The 16,473-nt window shown below is 47.4% G+C and overlaps 1 protein-coding gene across 1 annotated transcript in view; it reads right to left on the reverse strand.

Annotated features, from left to right (window-relative positions):
• Positions 1-16,473, reverse strand: part of RPS6KC1 (ribosomal protein S6 kinase C1) — a 388,511-nt gene that overhangs the window by 51,230 nt on the left and 320,808 nt on the right. Inside the window, exons 17-18 of the transcript XR_012122859.1 lie at positions 12,674-12,868; positions 1,929-11,169 (exon numbers count right to left, since the gene is read on the reverse strand). The gene's annotated coding sequence lies outside the window, so the exon portion shown is untranslated. The remainder of the gene's footprint in view (positions 1-1,928; positions 11,170-12,673; positions 12,869-16,473) is intronic.

Below are 16,473 nucleotides of genomic sequence, written 5' to 3' on the forward strand. Positions count from 1 at the left end.
CTGCGCTGTGCCCGGGGCATCGCGTGGTTTGAAAGACGCTATACAAACTAAAATTGTGTGGCATTGTTTGTTCCTCCACATTCTGCGAGAGAGAACCAATCTAGTAATCACTGTTTTTGCTCCTCAAATCAGGGACGCTCCATTTTGTGTGCATGGTGGCTAATCTAGAAATAAAGATTCGTAGCAAATGTATAAGGAGCGCTGGAAGCAGTAGGGGCCTGCTGAATGAAAGAAAGGCAGCCAGGAGAAAGGAAAAGACAGTCGATGTGAGGTTGGCAGAGCCCTATGGTCCCTCTGAGCGGGGACAGCAGCCCGTCCCCGGGTGGTGGGAAGTGCCACACCACATATCCATTCCAGGCAGACAGAACAGGCCCTGGGGAGCACTCTGCCCCAGACCTGCACGAAGCCAGCTGCAGCCTGCCTGTGCAGTCTCTGCCACAGGGTCTTCATCACAAGGTCATGTTCTCTGGAGCGGGGGCTGACCCTTTCAGAACATAAGCTAGGAGAGGACCACATCGGGGCAGGAATGACCACGTGCACAGCCCAGTCCGTCTTCAAGGACATGACAAGAGGGGGAGTGGAGGGGCCGAGCCTGGGCGCTCTGAAGCCTTCCAGCCAGTTTGTAGTGCTACCCAGTTTGCACTGAGTTAACTCAGGCAATCATGCCGCACCAAGGTTTGACCAGCATGTGTTCCAGCCCAGCTGAGCGCATGATCCCAGGGGTTGGATGTGGTGGCCAGGTTGTCGCTGGTGAGGCCTGCACAAGTATGTTCCCCTGGGGAAGGGAATGAATCTGCTTCACAGCAGGCCCCAGCTTACTGGAAACAGTGCCACCCTCTCGTTTTTATCTCCTCTGTCTCCTCCCCACGCACCTAACCATTTGCTGTCCTGATTACACAGCCTTCTTTCTCTGGCTAAGCCGGCACCTTGGTCACCCCCTAACTGTTCCTGCCAGTCTGCCCAAATTCTGTGCATTCGTCAATACCCAGTTCAGATACCGTCTTCCCTATAACATCTTCCATAATCCCCCCACCCTGTGGAAGATCACTCAGCCACCATCAAGCCCCACATCTTCAATCTGGATCTCAGCAGAACATTTCCAGCGTGACCCACGAAACATGTGCAGCTCTGCCCCTCCAGACTTGAACTCCTGGAGGACAGAGACCCTGTGTGCTCCTGTCCCCTGCACTGTCATCCCCAGTGTCCAGCAGAGTGCCTGTGCTGTGTGCAGCCCAACTGAAGCAGTGGTCATCCCTGTGTGCCCCAGGCTCTAATCCCCAGGACAGGGGACAAGGCAAGCAGCAAAATGGTCATGCTCAATCAACTCATGGTCCAGACTTTACCAACTTAACTTCTCCCTTCCAGAAACTTCCCTGGCACTTCCCAGGTTGTTTGAAAAGTTTAACAGTCCCCAAACAGTGCACATTATCTCCATTTGCCAAGTTTAAGCGTGTTGTCTGCCAAGTTAAATTGTGGCCGAGTCGCACAGCAATTTAACTGGTCTGATGCACGAGGCCTCACCATCCATTACCATGAGCATTTAGAAGCGAGGTAATTACAGGCTGCATTCCTGAAGCCCGAGGCTCCACAGATACAATCCTGGAGTTTATTATAACAACGGCAATGGGGAGGGGTCCAGGGCTTCCATTTCCAGACTGTTCAGACTGGCATGAAAGAGCCCCAGAGGAAGGGATGTGGGAAGGCGATGTCCCTCTCAAGGTCAACCCCACCCCAAGGAGGAAACCCTGGGCTGAGCTTTCCTGGGAGTAAAGCTGCCCAAAGGCAGAGAGTTTCCTTCGATTTCTCCTGTCCCGACCCAGTCCTGTCCCACCCCAGACTGCACAGAGAGGCCACCCCTTAGCTCGTCACTGAGAGAATCAGGCAGCATCATTGCTCCAGGATGAGAAATAGGATAGAGGAAGTCTTACCTTGATGACAACACAAGGTGAGCGTCCAGCACTAGAGAGAGGTTATTGAGTTTTCCAGATCTCGCTTTGAAGAAGCAAATACACTGTGGAGGAAAAAATCCATTAGATCACGAAGATTAGTATGATTAACTTGGTACGAATTAGTATAGTGGATCCTTTCTATTTCCCTGGAAGGTTTTCAGCTGTAGGAAAAGCATTTGATTCCTGTGTGCAATACAGGAATAAACTTCAGAGGTGAGTGAAGAAATAACTGCACAGCTTTGCTCACAGTCAACTTTGAATTCATAATTTAGTTAATTAATTAGTCAAGCCATGAATTGTTGATTGAGTCAACGAATGGGCCACTGGATCCCATATTGCCACTCTACGTTTTCATTTGGAGCAAGCCAATGTAAGACCCCGCCAGCCCCAACTCCAGCCCAAAGTGTCACCGTCCCAACCTGGCTGGGCAGAGGATCACTGGGCATAGGGAGGCAGGGGAAGGTGTTCTCCCTAAAGCCAGAGGTGAACAAGTTGTCCCGAGGCTTTCCAGAGTATGAAGAGAGACCCTTCTTCTCCCCAGAGCATCTGCCTAAACTCCTCTGCTGCTTCCAGTTACTCATTCTGAACCATAGTCAGTCTTAGAAGGTCTTTCAAAGATTGTACAGGCATACCTGGGACATACTGCAGGTTAGGTTCCAGACCACTGCGATAAGGCAAATAGCCCAGTAAAGCAAGTCAAATGAATTTCAGGGTTTCTCAGCACATATAAAAGTTGAGTTTTCACTATACTGTAGTCTAGTAAGTGTGTAATAGCATTATGTCTGAAAAAACAATATACCTTAATTTTTAAAAATATTTTATTGCTGAAAACTGCTAAGCAACATCTGAGCTTTCAGTGCGTCATGATCTTACTGCTAGTGGAGGGTCTTGCCTCAGTGTTGACAGCTGCTAACTGGTCAGGATGAAGGCTGCTGAAGGTTGGGGTGTCTGTGGTAATTTCTTGAACAAAGACAATGAAGTTTGCCACGTGGATTGAGTTTTCCTTTCATGAACGATTTCTCTCTAGCATGGAATGCTGTTCGATAGCATTTTACCCACAGTAGAACTTCTTTCAAAATTGGAATCAGTCCTCTCAAAACCTGCCACAGTTTTATCAGTGAACCTATGGAATATTCTAAATTCTTTGTTGTCCTCTCAACAATCTTCGTATCATCCTCACCAGGAATAGATTCCATCTCAAAAAGCCACTTTCCTTGCTCAGCCATGAGAAACAACTCCTCAGCCATTCAAGTATCATGACTTGGCAGCACTGCGGTTCTCAGGCTCCGCCTCTAAGTCTAGTTCTCCTGCAGTTTCTACCACATTTGCTGTTACTTCCTCCTCTGATATTTTGAAACTCTTTATATCCATGAGAGTTGGAATTCACTGCTTCTAAATTCCTGTGAATGTTGGTATTTTGGCCTCTTCCCATGACTCACGAATGTTCTTAATGGTATCTAGTATGGTGAATCCTTTCCAGAAAGGTTGTGAATTGACTTTACCCAGATCCATCAGAGGAATCACCATCAATGGCAGCTATAGCCTTAAGAAATGTATTTCTTCAATAAGAAGATGGTAAAGTCAAAATGACTCCTTGATCCATGGGCTGCAGTGAAAACATCAGTCCATCTCCATCAGAGCTCTTGGGTGACCAGGTGCATTGTCAATGAGCACAATTTTGAAAGGAATCTTTTTTTTATGAGCAGTAGGTCTCAATAGTAGGCTTGAGATATTCAGTAAACCATGTTGTAAACAGATATGCTGTCATCCAGGCTTTGTTGTTCCATTTCTAAAGCACAGGCAGAGTAGATTTAGCATCATTCCTAAGGGCCCTAGGACTGTCAGAATGGTCCATGAACATTGGCTTCAACTTCAGGGACCAGCTGCATTAGCCCCTAACAAGACAGTCAGCCAGTCTTCGAAGCTTTGAAGGCAGGCATTGACTTCTCCTCTCTAACTATCAAACTCTTAGATGGCATCTCCTTGTAATGAAAGCTGATGTCATCTCCACTGAAACTCTGTTGGTTAGTGTAGTCATGTTCATGAATGATCTTAGCTACATCTTCCAGACAACTTGCTGTAGCTTGACCAACAACACTTGCCGCCTCACCTATACTTTGCTGAGATAGAGACGGCTTCTTTCCTTAAACATCCTGAACCAACCTCTGCTATCTTCAAACTCAATCTTCTGTAGCTTCCTCACTGCTCTCAGCCTTCATAGACTTGAAGAGAGTTAGGGCCTTGCTCTGGATTAGACTTTAGCTTAAGGGAATATTGTGGCTCATTTGATCTTCTATCCAGACACTAGAACTTTCTACATATCAGCAATAGGCCGCTTCCCTTTCTTTTGTGCATTCACTGGAGTAGCACTTTTAATTTCCTTCAAGAATTTTTCCTTTACATTCACAATTTTGGCACAAGGGGCCTAGCTTTTGGCTTATCTTGGCTTTAACATGCCTTCTTCACTAAATTTAATCATTTATAGCTTTTCATTTAAGGTGAGAGACATGTGACTCCTTCTCTCAGCTGAACACTTAGAAGCTATGGCAGGGTTATTAAATGGCCTAATTTCAACATTGCGGTGTTTCGGGGAACAGGGAGGTTTGAGGAGAGGGGGAGAGCTGGGGGGAATTCCTGGCTAATCAGTGGAGCCATCAAGACACTCATAACATTTGTCAATTAGGTTTGCCTTCTTATATGGGCACAGTTCATGGAGACGCCCCACCCCAAAATGACAATAGTAATACTACCCCACTGAACACAGATCACCATAACAAATATAATAGTAATGAAAAAGTTTGAAAGATTGTGAGGATTACCAAAATGTGACATGGACACACAAAGTGAGCAAATGTAATTGAAAAAATGGTGCCAGTAGACTTGTTCAACACAGGATTGCCACAAACCTTCCATTTATAAAAAAGAAAAAAATCTCATCTGCAAAATGCAGTAAGCCAAAGTGCAATAAAATGAGGCATGCCTGTATTTTCTCTCTGCTAGTGTGTTAGTTTCCTGGGACTGCTGTAACAAATCACCATAAATTTGGGTGGCTTGAAATAAGAGAAATGTATTCTCACACAGTGTAAGAGGCCGAAAGTCAGACAGCAAGCTGTTGGGGGGACTGCTTCTTTTGGAGGCTCTGAGGGAGAAATGTCCCATGCCTCTCTCCTAGCCGACAGTCCTGAACATTCCCTTGTTATAGATACATCACTCTGATCTCTGCCTCCATCTTCACATCGCCTCCTTCTCTGTGTCTCTCTATGTCCTTTCCCATAGGTTAGAAGGACACTTTCCCTGGAATTAGGGTCCATGCTATACCAGCATGTTCCTGTCTCAACCCTCACTTTAACTACATGTATAAAGACCCTATTTCCAAATAAGGTCCCAATCGGAGTTTCCAGATGGACAGTAGAAGGAGGGATACTATTCAACCGACTCCACCTTCCTAGAATCATTCATTGTGCCTCAGTAGATAGTTAAGACCCATACTTAGCCACACAGTTATTAATTTGTTCATTATTCAATAAATATTTACAGAGCAAACAAAATGAGTTACTCTTGGGAAAATAACATTTAATATAATCCCTTCTCCCAAGGAGCATGTAACAAAGGAAGACAAGATTTTTAAACCGAAAGAGCAGCATGTACACCAAGGGCTTAAGAAAAGGTAGAAAGGGCTCTGTGGGCTCCAGGAGCGCTCTCAGTCATGATTCTCAGTTGTCAACTCAGAAAGCAACTCCAGCTTCAGCAGAAGAGAGATTTATCGGAAGGATAACTGATTGCTCACAGAGGTGATGGGAATACAGGAGAAGCAGCCAACAGGTGGAGCAAGCAGGCCAGGGAACTGAGGGCCAGCCAGACTGCCCCCAGGCACAGCCCCGTCTGCAGTCCCAGGTACCAGTCCTGTCGGGCACGCACACTGCCCATGCTGGATCCCGCTTCCAGCACCAGGTAGATGGACGCATCCAGTCATCCAAGACCACAGTATCTGCATGCTAACCAGACACCAGGGAGCAGGACAGGGCATGGCTGCTCCACTCAGCTTCTGAGGGGGGAAACAGGGACTTTTACATAATGTGGGAATTGCTTCCAGCAGAAAACATACTAGGATGCTGAGACGTCTCTGTAGAGAGGGCAAAGGTCATTTGGGGCAAAGGAAAAGCATGACATAAGGGGAGCAGGACCTCATCCCTCTGCTTTCTCAGGCCACAGTGTATCATACTCAGCGTCCCCATCAAAGAAATGGCATGGAGGTCTCTTCTCCCTCCCTCCTTATCAACTTCCTCACCATAATTGTGAAGCCATCTCTCTCCTCTACCCTCACCCCTATCCCATCCCATCTGACACTTGCTCAGCTGGTCTAAGGATGGATGGCCTAGAATAGAATTGGTTTCTGCAGACAGAACTTAAGGAGGACTTCCCTGATAGACAGTCTGCCCGGCATACACCAAAGGGAATAGTTTCAGAGGCAGGGACCAAGGATGCAAACAAATTCACAGGAAGCAGCCCAGGCTCATTGTTCTGCCTACCGAGGCTTCAGAAGGGGCTGGTTAGCAGCCATCCTGTACCTGCTAGGAAAACAAGTGGGAACATTTGGGATTGAGCAACAAGACTTCTGAACACCCACAAAACATGCAAGGCGGCCAATACGATGGGCTGTGCCAATGTGCTGAGTAACCAACTCACCAAGCCCACTGCTAGCCCCTGCCACACTCTCTCCCACCAGGCCCACTGGTGTAGCTGGCAGAAGACAAACAGAGGACTGAGTGGCCCTTGCATTCAACCAATCTGTGACCTCTCAGAAGCCCCCTCCCCACTGCTGGGCTCAGCCCACTTCCATCACCCCCAGTAGAAATGCAGAAATGCACCAATTTGTAATGACCCGATCCTCCAGGAACTCCTCATTGACCACTTCAGCCTGATATCCCAATGCACTTTCCATCTGTGTCACCAGCCTCACCAATTGATTACCTGCCACCTTGGTTTGCTGCATTATCAATGAGCTCATTCAGTCACTTGGGGCCAACCTCTACCAGCCTCGAAGCCAGGAGTGTCCACCTCTCCCATCAGGGCACAAGCAATTTCATCCTCCCTTTTGGCTCAGGAATGACCTTGGCCAAGAGAGCCAAGTGTCCCAGTGTCTTCCCTCCTGATTTAGGGCACAATAACCCCTCCAGCTAGGCAAGTCTGAGCTCTATGAAGACCCTCAGCAACATTTCTAATGTTCCCTCTGAAACCTTCAGCAAAAGCCCGGTGGCCCACTGTGCCACAAGAGACAAGGGGTGTCATCTTCTCAGGGTCCTGGAGCAACTCAAAAACACCTTCCCACCGCAGCTCCTCCCTCTCAGCCAGGTGATCCTTCACTTCTGGTAGGCACCTGCCTTGACATTCCCTCCATCACTTTCCTGGGCCCTCCGCAATCTGGCCTTACTCTTGTATAAAAATGCTTTCATTAAAAATAGGACTGAGTTAAACAGCAGGTCAACAAGGGGGTGGGAAAGGAGGTCAGTAGTTTCAGTCTTGAAGCAGAATTCTCCCCAAAAATCTCAATTTTGGCTCTTAGGCTCATCTTCAGCTGATCAGATGAGACCCACACCTACAAAATACTTTCACAACAAAACCTAGATTAATATTTGAATAATAACTGGGTACCATAGCCAAACTGACATATAAAATTGACCCTCACTCCATGGAGGACATGATGCAATCGGTGGAAACATCCATAAGGGTATAGGGATATGCCTCTAACCTTGCCCATCAGCAGTGAAGGGGTGTGAGATCCCACATCATGGCTGTCTACACAGGTGCACCCATCTTTCCTGGAATGCAGGTTATAAAGTGTGACTCTCATCTTCAGCTTCTGGCTGTCAGTTACCTAGCAGTCTTGTGGCTGGATTTGGGAAAAACTCGCAAGTTTAAAAAAGAACCTCACAGCTCTCGTAGCAGCTGGTCGGACAATGGATGCCATAGGTTTCTCCAGGTACTTCCAGCAGTAAGGGAAAGTCTTCGAGGACTCTGGTTCAGGTCATCAAGGGAGCTTATAGGTCTGTAGTGATGGGATTCAGCCAGTAACTTTTTATTAAGCATCCACTATATGTTAGGCACTACTCTACAGGCCAGATACACAGCCATGGACAAAACTGAAACATTGCTTCCCATGGAGCTTGTATTTTAATGGGCCAAGTTTCACTCATCTCAGTTCAACCACCATTTATCAAGCATGTATTGTGCACCTGGAAGATGAAAAGAAGCATAAATCCTACACTTTCACTGGTGACAGGAAACTTATCGACTCATTGGCGATAGGTGAGATCAATGCCAAACAAATGGAACGTCCCCAATGTGTTCCTTTCCATTTTCTTATTTTAATACTCTTTCCCACCTTCACGAAAATAAAATAAGATGGATAAAAACCCAGTGCTGAATTTTCTTCCAGATAGTCAGGCTAGACTACACTATGGTAACAAATCCTAAAATCTCAGTGGTTTAATACATTATTTCTTGCTCCTCCCATGTCTGTTGCAGATCAGTGGGTCTGATGTCCATCTGTGACACCAACATCTCAACATGTGGCTTCCAGATCGAATGCAGCAAGGGAGGACTCATATCCCTTCTGTGCTTTGACTGAGACTTGACATCCATTACTTCTGCTAGAGTCCATTGACCAGAATTCATCCCATGTCCCTGCCTAACAGGGAGTGCTGGAAAATGCATCAGTTCACACAGATAGTCCAGGTATAATATGTATCTCTTCCACGCAGCCCACAGGATTTTTCACTCATCTTGAAGTGTCAAGTTCACACAAACGAACTCAAGGCAAGAAGAGCCTCCTACTTAGAAAAAGCGATGTCCACAGAGAATACTCTAAAACCCTGCAACAAAAATGTATTTAAAAGGGGCAACATTAAATGGGTAACATGTTTGCCATAATCTTAAGTAGTCAGTCAGTTGATCAAAGGGCATCTTCAGTATCTCAGAAAAAAGTAGGTTTCCATGGTCTGCTTCCATGTTGGATGCTTGTCCAAGCGTTGGACAACAGACGAGCTATTTCTTAGACCTTAAAATTCCAGATGATAGTCAAGCCTGCGAGGGCTGGTTCACGCTCAGCCTCTGTCCTATTCTATCCCTTTTTTAGTCCTTCACTTTCACACTTACACGGAGGGAATGAGCAAAATCCATTCCATAAGGGCTTCCCAGGTAATCTGCTACAAAGAATCTTGCCTTCCTTTGCAGTCCATCTCTGTCTCTGCCTCTCTGTCATGCCTGTGCATGTGTGCAAGCATACACATGCACACACACACGCACACACACACACACACACACACACAAATCTATCCTGGAAGACCCCAGTCAACAAGAGGAATCCAGATGCAGTCTTCAACTTGACTTACTGACATGACCCTGGCAAAGCTGAGCTCTCCTCTCGGCTGTCTCAGGCCTGCAAGGAGGACCCTGGGGGCCCGGACTCCCACTCTTTTCTAGCTCATCTGGGCGAGCAGAGGAGCTCCAGCACCAGGACTGGCTCACCCTTGGGGGTGCTCCAGCCAGGCCTTGCAGGTACACACACCCAAGTTCAAGTCGCAGCTCTATGTATCTGTGGGCAAGTCAAGGTCTGCAAGTCTGTTTCCCCATTTGTAAAATGAAGATAACCATTCCTTCAGAGGACTAGCTGTGGCACCACAGGATGGCAGTGAGCCACAGCAAGGACTCAGGGAGTGAAGCTGCTTTGTCATCCACCTAAGTCACCACTATCAGGATGACTTAGTGCTTTGCAAAAGGGCTGGAGGTATTTGTGGGGGGAGGGGAGGGTGTAGCTGTTGCTGAATGTCTTTTAAGTAACCCCTTGGACACTTTGGAGTCTGTACAGGAGAGCTGTGATTAACCAGATAATTCAGAGGAGTGATCTGATCCAGTGGTGCCCCAGTTCCTGGGGTGATAAGCAGATCTTTACTCCGGAGATGAGTGGTTCCAACTCCTTAGGGACCACTGTCCACCTTTCCTCTGACCTCATGTGGAAGCCGGTGACCTTCTAGTGAGCTCACTGTGCTGGTCACATACTCACTGGCCCTCTCAGTTCTATGAAGTTTCTTCCCAGATCATAAAGGCTAAGAAAGGGGTGAGAAAGAATACAACTAATAAATAACTGAGCTAACAGCTCTTTATCCACTCTTTGTCAGGTCCCTCAGACTGCAGGTCCAGATTTCAGGATCATCCCCACGAGCAGGGCCCCACAAGATCCCAGGCCCCCTCCAGGCTGCTCTCAGGACTCCTAAAAAGCTGCAGGGGGTTCACACACAAGCCGACCTCACCGTGGAGCCAGTGGAAATTCCCCAGCTACTGCTGCTCACTCTGGGCTGCTGGCCCCTCCGTCTGTATCATCCCCTGTAACTAGGCAGCCTCTGTTTTCCAGGCAGTGTGCTGTGACCCCACAGGGCAGGCACCTCGGGACTCATCCTTCGGTCTCACATTCCAACACCAGGCTCCTTGGACACTCTCCAGACCCAGCAGGTGAGGGGTGACCCTTGACCTCTCCCCTGCAACCCCACAGTGTCCATTTCTCCCATACCCTTGCCCCCTCTCTGAGCCCTCCTGTCCCTCCCTACTCCTGGTACGCTGCCAGTTCATTTGTCCTTCACTCTGGCCACGTGTTCTTGTACAAGAGAAAAGAAGGGCAGAGAAAGCCGACACATTCACTGGAAAACACCCCACAAGACTCCCAGCCTCACCCCTGGCCATCCTCATCAAACATGCATCCGAGGGAACCAGGTTCCCACTGCTCCTGCTGCTACTGAAATTAAGGGACTCTGGCAGGAAAACCTTTTGTTTTTCCAATCCTGGATTTTGCCAAGCAAACACAAGGATCATGTTGAAAATGGCTGCTACTGAGGAGTCGATTCTGATCACACACACACACACACACACACACACACTGAATCCTCTCCAGTTTGGAGATGCTACTTTTTCTTTAATACAAATAAAATGTTAAACAGGAAACCTTTCGGGATCATTGCCATGGACAAGAACGAGTGCCAACTTCCCTTCTTTCCAAGGACAGCAGCTCCAGCCCGACATTTTGTGACTCGGAGATGCTGATGACAGGTTCAGCGGAACGGAGCCAGACAACCTGGAGAAAGTCCTGTTGCCTTGCAGAAGGGTTTTGTCCTCCATCTTCTAATTCTTATCAACCTGGCTCGAGACCTGGTGCCCACATGGGGTGGCCCTAAAGGGAGGGAGAGATAGAGATAGACATGGGCAACATCAAAAGTGCACATTGATTTCCCAGGTGAAGAAAGAATCCTTCTTCACACACCCTGAATAGGTCACCACTGCCCCCACCTTCTCCCCACTCACTTTCCCACCTGGCTTCATCCCACAGATAGAAGTGAAAGGGAGATTGAGTTACGGCCACAGACTTGAAAGGCAGCATTTGCGCCTTTCGGGCAGAGCAGCCACAGCGGCCACCTCCGTCTGCCACAATCTGCCGCCATCCCATTGTTGCAGGGCAGAACAAGAGGGGATCCGCAGAGCCACCCCTGTGGAGGCTTTGCTTAAAACAGAAACTGTGTGGTCTAAAAGGAACTGAATTAAGTAGGGAGGTGAACTGAACACAGCATTTGTTCTCCATTGCTATCGCCTGAGAAGAGTGAGCCAGGGAGATGGGGGGTAGGGGAATGGGAGACCTGGGGTGCCACTTTTGGCAGCAATCAGTTCACAGGTGGCTCTGGGCCTGTGGTTTCACCTTTAAGTCCTCTCTGATGATCCCAATACGTACTGATCACAACTTTCTCTAAACTCCTAGGGTATGTTTATCTCAGCCACATGTTGGCTCCCACACTATCTGCCATGCCATCCTAATGAGACAGTAAGCTGATGGCTCTCCTCCCCCACCCAACCTGGGAACCTCACTACCTGAGAAAAATCAGACCCCCTGTTCTCCTCATGATTCCCCGTGTCATTTTAGGACCTTTGGTATCCTCAGTATTTCAAATGGGATGTTGAGACCTTTGTGCAATGATAAGCTAAAGGTACAGGACGCCTGTTTCATCTGAGAAGGTCAAGGGGACACAGTGAGCTCTCTCCTGGACACTTGGAGACACCAGTGAATTGCTGGCGACTGGGGCCCACTGAGCAGCCAACATCAGTGTGCGCTCCTTTGACCCACAATGTTGGAGGTGTCTGGGATGTTCAGGTTTTCTTGTGTACTTGTCATCTCCCTACTAGACTGTTCACACCTGAAGACTGCCTGGCACCATGTTTGTTAAAAGAATAAACAAGTGGCTCAAGGCTCAGTCCTGTCAGGATATACCTCTGTGACCCAGCTCCTAGCTTCTTGGGAGGCATTCGATAATCCCTCATTCAATTACACTAAATTGTATTTTTTCAATTCACTGGAGAGACAAAACATACACAAAAACAACTCTAGAACAAGGGTAAGAGGCCAGGGATACTGTTAGCAGCTATAAAACAAAGCTGAGGGTCTAAAGAAACAGGCTAGAAAGAATTCTCAAGGGAAAAGAGACATTTCATTTATTAGTGATGTAAGAGTGTGAAGGAACGGACTACATCTATACTTCCATGAAAATCCACATTGCAAGTGTATAGCACATTCGACTAATCAGAGAGCCCACCATCGTACCCAAGACACAGAGCAACACAGTTCCCAAGGCATTATTAAAACAGCTGGGGGTCAGGGGAAAGAACACTGGTCTTTCTGGCAGACAGACCTGATTTTAAATTCTGGCTCCGTCACTTGCTGGTATTTGATCTTGATCAATCACTTATCCCCTCTGTATCTCTGTTTTCAGATCCGAAAATGTGGGTCTGATGCTTGCGTTGAAGGCTGTTGAGTTTGCAGCATAATCCATGTGAATGTACCAGGCACAGTGCTTTCTGTGTAGCAGGTGCTCAATAAATGGGAGCTACATTTGAACAGAAGGAAACCAAACAAAGGTAGCCAAGAAAGAAATTTTTTAATCCTCATAGTTCCAAGATTCTAGCATGAACCCTGCCCACTGCTACTGCAGGCAGTATTTTAAGTTATTTAATCTGTACATTAAAATAAGAACAAAAGGTCACAGAGATGTTTCCAAAATATAATACATGTAGACAATATAGAAAACAGGGAATTGGGTGTCAGGACACCTGGAGCCCAGTCCCAAACCTGCTGCTAATTAGTATGGCCTTGGGTGAGTCACTTAACCTCTCTGGGCTTCAGTTTCCTCACCTTTGAAAGGAGGGGCCCGGGGACGAGGGCAGGAGAGTCAGGCAAGGAAGAGAAGCAAAAGAATGGATTAAGCTCAGTAATTTGTAAATCTTTTAAACTAAAAACTGTATGTCGCTCTAGCATGAGTGAATAAATGAATGAGCAAATATTTGTTCATTCATTATTTCTTGTGCATCAATCAAAAAATAAATAACCACAAACTGATTTCAAGCTCAAGAAAAGGGCTTCAACGAGTCTTCGTTTCACAACCACCCCTCCTCTCTGGGTCGGGCCCCATACACGTGATTCCCATGGCCCAGGAGTTCGTCTTGGGTGAGATCTTGGACGTCAGCCCCCGTTTCTCTCCCACTTCCCTTCCTTCCCGGGGTCCTCCTCCATTTCACCTGCGCAGCAGCTTCCGAGGAGGAATGAGGTGACACGACTTTTATAAAAAACAAAGTCCCGTGGGACCAGAAGGTCCCGCTTATACATCCCACACCCCCTTTTTTTTCTATGAACTTCTCAGCTGAGCCTGCTGAGACCTCAAGTCTTTGGCCCAGCCCCCCCCTTCCATGCCTATAACTGGAAGAGCGCGGTGCACATGCCTGAAGCAGAATCTCGTCGCTAAAAATACCCCGCATTCCTGAGTGACTACAAAAGCTCTCTCCTCCAGCCCATGGACAGCCAAGCTAAAAACAGTAACCGACAGCTTCCGATGGCACCGGCAGCAAAGGTAGAGGGCATCTGAAGACAGCATGCCACCCTGAGCCATCTGCCATCCTGGCCTGCCCTGGCTCCGCTCCTCCCGACAGCCGTGAGGATCTGAGAGCCATTCAGAGCTGGGCTTCCATGGCACTGGGTAGGTGAGAGCTGGCTGCCTGCACCCACTGGCCTGCAGGCTGTCTGGCTCAAGCTCTGGACACTGTTTAAGAAGAGGTGGGAAGAGCCGGGGACGGCTAGCAGAGCAGCTTGGGAAAGCCACACTGCCTACAGGCAGAGAAGTCTGGGAGTTTAAGCAATCTTTGGAGGAAACATTCACCTCCTTAGCCCAGACAAAAAGGCATCTATGGTAAGTGAGGAAGAAATGCTGGATTGGCTTCCGCTCGCATCCCGAAGGAAGGTGCCAAGGCTCTACTCCACTGTACTCTTGCTCTGCTCGAGCCACACATCACCTCCTCCCGAAAGCCAGCCCAGCCCACGGCCTCACCACGACAGAGGTGCATACTGTCTGTGTGAACCAACAGCTTTTCCACAAGAAATAATTCAATAATAATACATTTCAGGTCCTCAGTAATGTTCCTGAAATGGATGAAGGAGCAAGCGAAACCTCTCCATTTGTAATACCTCTTTAATTTTGTTATATATTTCTTTTGTCTGATTTGGGCCTAGAATCTCCTTGAGGGCAGCCTCTGGTGTTTGCTTTAATATCTAGCCCTAAAGGGCCCAATATTGTTTGTTGAGATTTTAAGTATTAATCCACAAGCCATTCAATGGACTGTCAATATATATTTATTCAATGTAGACGCAGAATAGTAGAGAGATCACTCTTATTTAACTCTAAGGCTTATTTATAAAAGAACTGAGGTAGATTATATGCACAGAGAGATTAAGAAAAATAAGTGAGGCAACGAGGATGAGGAAAACAGGATGAGGCCAAGGGTGAATTATAAAGAAAATGGTGATCCGATAGGCAGACTTTCAGAAATGGACTGTCATTTGGTTCTGAATTGCCAAGGAAAGAATTAATCATGAACAATTACATGGATTTCAAAATCTAAAAGTCTTTAAAAATTAATACACTAAGGATGTCCTTTGAAACTGGTCACAACATGCATCTCAGGCCAGAACCCAGCTGAGGAGACAGTGTGAGTGGCTCAGCAAAACCTACTCCCACCCTTGAAAACACAGGTCAGAGGCCATGTCCTTGCCAACAGAGGAGATAGGTAAGGCCGTATTCCTGTTTAAAGCCTGGCGGGTCACTACAAAAATGTTCAGTCACTCACCACCTGAAAAGTGAGTCAGGAATAAAAGTCAAAGCTGATGAAAGTTTCCCTGCACTCCCGTCAATTTTTGCCGTCGTGTTCATCCGTAAGTCCGCTCTCCTGGCACTGTCCATGGCCATGAGCAGATTCACTCCAGGGGGAAACACAGAGGAATCCTTTTATGTTTGGAGCTGCTCTAGTAAGAAAGTCTCCCCAGAGCCTGTGCTCCCCATCACGGCCTCCCCTTCCCCTGACCCTTCCCTCTTTGGCTCCTAACTGCCCATTACTGGCCACCCTGCCTGATCGTTTGCTTGGGTCTATTCGATTCTTAAATTCCTTCATGTTTCCTTCTCTCCCTTTCTAGGATTTCAGGTCATCTGCTGGCCTACCTGGGTCCTGACTTGTCCTGCCTCAGAGAGAGAGAGAGAGAGAGAGAGAGAGAGTGTGTGTGTGTGTGTGCATGCACACACACAGCTAGATTCTCTGCCTTTCCACGACTGCCTTTGGTGCTGACAGAACATCCCTCTCAGTGGAATGCTGGTAACCTGGAATCAATACTTTGTTCTACAGACTGAAAAACAGTACAAAAAAATTTAGCTGAGAGTGAGCAATTGCTGTACCCCTAGGACCATTGTGGACCTGTAAGAGTTCTTTGAAGGTTTGAGAGGCGAATAGTTTTTTTTTTAAATAAAACAAGGGGAATAAGCATAAAAATGAGAAAAGCAGGAGAGAGGAGGAGAAAGAGTAAGGGTACAGTCTTCTATCAAATGCTAAGTGATGTCAGAATTGGACCATCTGAGCAATGGGCTGACCAGGAGCTCACATGCAGCACAGCAGAGATGGGGGTGCAGGGGGTGCAGGGTGTACCAAGGCAATTCTCGACCATAATAATGCCAACATCTTAGCTGATGTGCTGGACATGTTTAACACCCCATTCCCGAAAGATGAAGATATATTTTACATTGTGTTGCTTTATAGGGTTTGTGTTTTGAGGATTTAGAAAGGGCTTTGTGGAAGCCTCTAGAGTTTCTGGGGACCTTGGCATGTCACATGCACAGGCCTAATGTGCAGGTGAGGCAGAGCCTTTGCTGAGGCCCGCCATGGTAGGGACACTGTCCTCTGTCACAGCACCTAAGCACTGACTTATAGCTGAGTGCCCTCACCTGCCAGCAGTGAGACCTTGAGCACAGGACTCCGTCTTATTCATCTTGCTTCCCAGTGGCTAGCAGAGTGCCAGGCCCAGGTGCTTGATAAGCATGTATGGAACAAGCCAAAGGATCCCCACAGGCCAGCACCTTTCTTGCTGCATCCACAGGACAGGGTGAGAAGATACAAAAGG

The sequence above is a fragment of the Manis javanica genome, chromosome 11, assembly GCF_040802235.1.
Source record: "Manis javanica isolate MJ-LG chromosome 11, MJ_LKY, whole genome shotgun sequence".
Taxonomy (NCBI): domain Eukaryota; kingdom Metazoa; phylum Chordata; class Mammalia; order Pholidota; family Manidae; genus Manis; species Manis javanica.